Here is a 6,178-nt window from a genome sequence, read left to right on the forward strand (position 1 = left end):
CCAGAGATGGAGAGATCAGAATCCCCATGGTCATTCTGCCCATCACCACTGTTCAAAATTGTTCCCCCCAGCCCGCGTTTTTTTTTTTTTCTGGGAGGACTTGGAGAAATGGGAGGTTAGTTTCAGAGGATTTTCAGATGTCCAATGGACTGGCCTGTAAAAGACCATTAAAAGAGTTTCTGTTCGGTTTTTCTGAGCAGCTAAACTTACTAAGCTCTGGGGGGAGATGCTGTTGTTGTTCAGTCGTTCAGTCTTACCTGACTCTTTGCGACCCCGTGGAGTGCAGTAAGCCATGTTCCCCTGTCCTTTGCTATCTCCTGGAATTTGCTCAAATTCATGTCCATTGAGTTGGTGATGTCATCCAACCATCTCATCCTCTGTCATCCCCTTCTCCTGTCCCCAATCTTTCCCAGCATCGGGGTCTTTTCCAGTGAGTCAGCTCTTCCCATCAGGAGGCCAAAGTACTGGAGCTTCAGTCCTTCCAATGAATATTCAGGACTGATTTCCTTTAGGATTGACTGGTTTGATCTCCTTGCAGTCCAAGGGACTGTCAAGAATCTTCTCCAACACCACAGCTTGAAAGCATCAATTCTTTGGTGCTCAGCCTTCTTTAGGGTCCAACTCTCACATCTGTACATGACTACTGGAAAAACCACAGCTCTGACTATGGGGAGATTTCTCCTTATAAACTGTGAGATATGCAGAGTAGGGTCCAGGAAATACATGAATAGCTAACAAATGCACCCATGAGCATCCATGAGACTGAGGCAGCACAAAAGCTGGAAGGACCTATTTGTGTCAAGCTTTTGCATACAAGTGGCTGAGCCACAGTTCAAACTGGCTGTGTGCATAAAGGGGGATTGGCTGGTTTAGGTGCTTAGGATGGCCTTGGAGATGATTCATAATATTAGAGGATGTGACATGGATATCAGAGTCTCAAGTACCTGAGTTGACGTGTGTGTCTATGTGCTCGGTCACATCTGCCTCTTTGTGACCCCATGGACTGTAACACCACCAGCCTCCTCTGTCCATGGACTGTCTGTCGTGGGCTATCATTTCCTACTCCAGGATATCTTTCCAACCTAGGGTTTGAACCCACGTCTTTTGCATCTCCTGCATTGGCAGGTGGATTCTTTACCACCAGTGCCACCTGGGAAGCCCACCTGAATTGGTGAGTTAAGTCAATCATCTCTCTGTCATTTCTCTGTCTCTCTCCCTGCTGTCTCTGTCTCTGTTTCTCTCTCTCATATGTGTGGACTGTTTCTCATCTCGGCTCATCTCTTTTCTTCTCCTGTGGATCTCATTTCAGCCTCTATAGACAAATGTCTTCACATTCAGGGAACATAGTAGCCTCAGACAGCCCCAGTTCAGCAAAACCAGCAGAAACAAAGATCTCTGTTCTTCCAACATCTTAATATGAATCCCAGGGAAGAACTCTGGTCCAGCTTGAACTGAGCCTACCCAATGGATCGATCATTATTTCTAGGGAGGAAACCATGATCTTGACTTAACTGGACCATGTGTCTATATCAATGGGTGGGAGGGTTTTGGAAAACTATGGTTGACAGTTTCACCAGAACTATATGTATGTGGGGGCAGCTTTCCAAAAGAAGTGGGGGCTGATGTTGAAAAAAGCGGGGAAGGGAATCCCAGAATTCAGAAACAATGGGCTTTCAGAATCTAAGAAGCTGAATCAGAAAGTTCCAGGATGACGATGTCCGGGATGCCTGAGGGCAAGGCACAGCTTCAGGACAGCGAGGTTCCAGTGCTCACGTGTGATGGTGAGCCGGATGATGAGTCTTCAGGCAGAAGACCAGGACATGAGTCTCAGGGCAAAGGAAGTATGGAACTGGGTGTCTGGGTGGGACTGAAGAGCAGGATTAAGCACAAAGGGCACGCACAAGAGGGCTGGGATTTGGGGCTCTGGCCAACGTGGGGACGAGCATCGTGAAGAAGTCCACGGGGTTCCCAGTTCATTTTGAGCCAAGAGAGGTTCTGAGCATAGATGACGGTGTCCCAGAGAAATTTCCTTCTCAGACTGGGTCTGTGTGATGGTGATGGGTCATGTGTGCTAAGTCACTCAGTCGTGTCCGACTCTTTTTGACCCCCTGGACTGTAGCCCGCCAGGCTCCTCTGTCCACGGGATTCTCCAGGCAAGAATACTGGAGTGGGTTGCCATGCCCTCCTCCAGAGGACCTTCCTGACCCAGGGATCAAGCCTGTCTCTTCTGTCTCCTGCGTCAGCAGGCGGGTTCTTTACCACTAGTGCCACCTGGGATACCTTGGGCAATCAATCCTCAGCATTCCAATTCTGACCCTTCTGACTCCTTAGCTATTGCTTTTCCACAAGGATTCTAACTTTCTTTTTTTTTTTTTTTTCCTTTGGTAGCACCTCATGGTATGTGGAACTTCCCCAACTGGGGATCGAACCCACACCCCCTGCAGTGGAAGGGCAGAGTCTTAACCAGTGCACCACCAGGGAAGCCTCAGTCCTAATTTCATTTTTTTTTAATATATTATTTATTTGTTTGGCTGTGCTGGGTCTTCGTTCTGCATAGACTTTTCTCCAGTTGCGGCGAGCGGGGCTCCTCTCCAGGTGCGGTGCGCAGGCCTCTCGCTGCAGTGGCTTCTCTTGTTGGGAGCACAGGCTCTAGGCTCGAGGGCTTCAGTCGGCGTGGCTCTTGGGCTGTAGAGGACAGGCTTGGTAGTCGTGCACATGGGCTTAGTTGCCACACGGTATGTGAGCTCTTTAGGGATCGAACCCGTGTCTCCCACATTGGCAGGCAGATTCTTCACCACTGAGCTGCCAGGGAAGCCCTCTAACTTCTTCTAAACCTCCCTTTTCTCATCTATAACGTGGGGAAGACAGTCCTCGCTTGGACCCAGGAGAGGAACAGAGATGAGGGTCCCAAGGCACCTGACACATCACACAGTAGGTACACAAGAAATAGACGTTGCTTCTTTCCCGGGAGGACGGGGTAAGGCAGCACACAGGAACTCAGGGGTCAGTCCCTGGCCCGGAAAGTCTCCACGAGCCGTGGGCAGCTTCCACAACCTCTGAGCCCACTCTCTAGCATCTATGAGCCACAGCTACTAAAGCCCAGGCGCCTAGAACCTGTGCTCTGCAACAACAAACCTTTAGTATCAGTATCTTCTACCCTCAGATACCACGCTCCAAGCTTGGTCAGAATTCAAAGTGAAATCTATGTGTTGCCTTTTAAAATGTCTATAATTTGACCATATCCTTCATTAGTGCTAGAGGTGAATGAGAAGGTGGACTACCATCTTTTAATATGCTTCCTTGTTCTGTTTCCCATACAACATTTTAGAATATGAGTTAGGTGAGATTCAGGCTTATAATAAAGTAATTGGATTATTAAGAAACAAAAAAGACTGGTGTTAAGAATTGGGTCAAAGTAAGGATTGTGCACGAAGTCCCTGGATTTCTCTTCAGCCTCCTCAGCATGCTGTGAAAAAGAGTGAGGTCTTTTCCACTCTCTTGAGCACCTGATCGTATCCAACCGTGTCTTCTCAGTGAATGGCAGCTCCATCCATCAAGCGAGAGACTTTGAAGTTTTAACATCTGTCTCCCTCTCCCCAGCTTCCATTTAATCCATTGCCAAGACCTGTTGATTCCTCTACATGCACCTTGAATCCCTCCACTTATTACCATCCCCACCTCCCAAATGGCTTATATCCAAGTCGTCATCATCGCTCATCGGAACAATAATGGTAGTTTTCTCATGTCTCCACACCCCCTTAAAATCCATCCTCCATATAGCAGCCAGAGTGATTTGGAAAGTACAAATCCTGTTACATCACTCCATCCCTCTGTTTGACCATCTGCAGTGTTTTGGCTTGGTCCACCAGCCACTTCTCTCCCCAGTCCCAGGAAGGCTGCCATGCTTGCAAAACTTACATCCAGAGGGGGTGCTATCTAGAAAAAAGAAAAGAGAATTCTGCCAGTGTCTCTTTTTGAAAATAAGAAAGCCCCAGGGGTCTCCTCTTCACTCCTCATTGGCCAGACCTGCATCACATGTTCATTTCTAAACCAATCCGGGCAGGTAGGATATGGTCTTCCTGCTTGGTGCAGTAAACTTCATAGTCATGATGAGGATAAAAGATTATCCAAACAAAATTGGAGTTCTGATAGAAAGGCAGAAGGAGTGAATGCTTAAGTAGGCAACAGTAATGTCTATTGTGGGACAAACCTAGAGTCTGGTTAAGGGTCAGAATTGAGGTAAGATTTAGGCCCAGGGTTGAGGACCAGATCACATTTTGGGGGTCTGATTTAGAAGCTGGGGTCAATTCCACTTTTTAGGAACTGGCCTTCAGGTATAATGGTTCCCATCTTACTCAAGGTAAGTGCCAAAGTCCTACACTGATTTTCAAGATCCTATGTCATCCGAGTCCTGTTACCTCATCACCTTGTCACCTGCCCTTGTGCTCCTGCTCATTCAGCTCCAGTCAAAGGGCTCCCTTGGACTTCTCTTGTGGCGCAGTGGATAAGAGTCCACCTGTCAATGCAGAGGACATGGGTTCGATCCCTGGTCAGGGAAGGTTCCACGTGCCTAGGAGCCCACAGCTTCTGAGCTCGCTCTGTAGAGCCCACGAGCCACCACTAGTGAAGCCCGCATGCCTAAAGCCTGTGCTGTGCAACAAGAGAACCCACTGCAATGAGAAGCTGGAGCCCTGCAACAGAGAGCAGCCCCCATCCACCGCAGCTAGAGAAGGCCCTCGCACAGCCACGGAGACCCAGCACAGACAAAAAGAAATAAATGGAAATTTCCAAAAGGGCTCCCCTGCTAGAACAGTCTATCCATTCCTCTTGCCTAACTTACCAGCCCATTTGCTCCGCCTAGAACTCACTCCCTCCAGGGAGCTACATGGACCCATCCAACAACTCCTTTAACATTTTGTTCAAATGTTATCTTCATGTGGAATCTTCCTAATAATACAACCCCAGGGGTCCCTGAGAGTGGGGGAAACCAGTATCTCCCTGTCCCTCTTCCCTGCTTTTATTTTTCTCTTCAGTACTTAACCAACATCTAACAAACAAAGCATGCATTTTATATGCTTATTTTTGTATTCCCAGTCTCCACCCACTAGAACAAGAGCCTGTATGAAAGAATGCTGACCACAATGTCCCCAGGAGCCAGAATAATTTCTGGCACAAAACAGATGCTCAGTAAATATTTCTTGAATGAACATAATTAGCAAAGATGAATGTACAAGGAAGCGCAACCCAGCATTATTACAATTAAAACTATCCAAACATACTCTTATTTGAAACAGATTGCATAAATCATGATACAACTATAACATGGAATATTATTTTGCAACCCTTAAGAAGGTGGGGGAACCCATCTAAATATACTAAGAGGAAAAAATCTTCAAGGTAATTTATAAAGAAAGAGGTGATATTAAGTAGATAATGTTTAGTACAGATGCTTTTGTTATAAATACAGAGTATGTATAGAAATCTGGGTATAATATGAAAACACAGATGATACTGATAACAGTAAGCATTTATCAAGTTAGGAAAGAGCTTCTTTTTAATTCATATCCTATATGAGGGTTAAATTAAAAAGAACCTGCCTGTAATTCAGGAGACCTGGGTTCGATGCCTGGGTCGGGAAGATCCCTGGAGAAAGGAATGGCAACCCACCGCAGTATCCTTGCCTGGAAAATCCCATGGACAGAGGAGCCTGTGGGGGGTGGGGGGGGGGGGCGGCTACTGGCAAGCAGTCAGACACGACTGAGCAACTAACACTATATGAGGGTTGGGAATGGGTTCAGGTTCAAAGACGACTGGGTTCCAGCCTGAACGAATTCTCCCAAACTGGTGAGAATTAGGGTATAGGGTCTAGGGCATCCCTGAGAGGGATGGGGGCAAGAAAATGGCCCCAGAGGAAGGCCCAGCCAGAGCCTATTTCCTGAGCCCCGCTGCCCCCTGAACTCCGCCCCCGGCCCTTGGCTGGAGCGTCTGGGTCCTCCCTTGGCAGCTGCACCCGGGATGCCGGCCCGAAGGCGCGGGGGTGAGAGGGTGGAGAGAGCGGAGAGCAAGCGCCTGGGCTGCCACAGGGGTTCGAGATAACCGCGAACGCGGTAGGGGGCGTCCCAGAGCCGGCCCCACCTGCACCCCAGGGCGCCGAGGGCGGGGGCGGGGGCGGACTCGG

The sequence above is a fragment of the Bos mutus genome, chromosome 18, assembly GCF_027580195.1.
Source record: "Bos mutus isolate GX-2022 chromosome 18, NWIPB_WYAK_1.1, whole genome shotgun sequence".
NCBI classification, from domain to species: Eukaryota; Metazoa; Chordata; class Mammalia; order Artiodactyla; family Bovidae; genus Bos; species Bos mutus.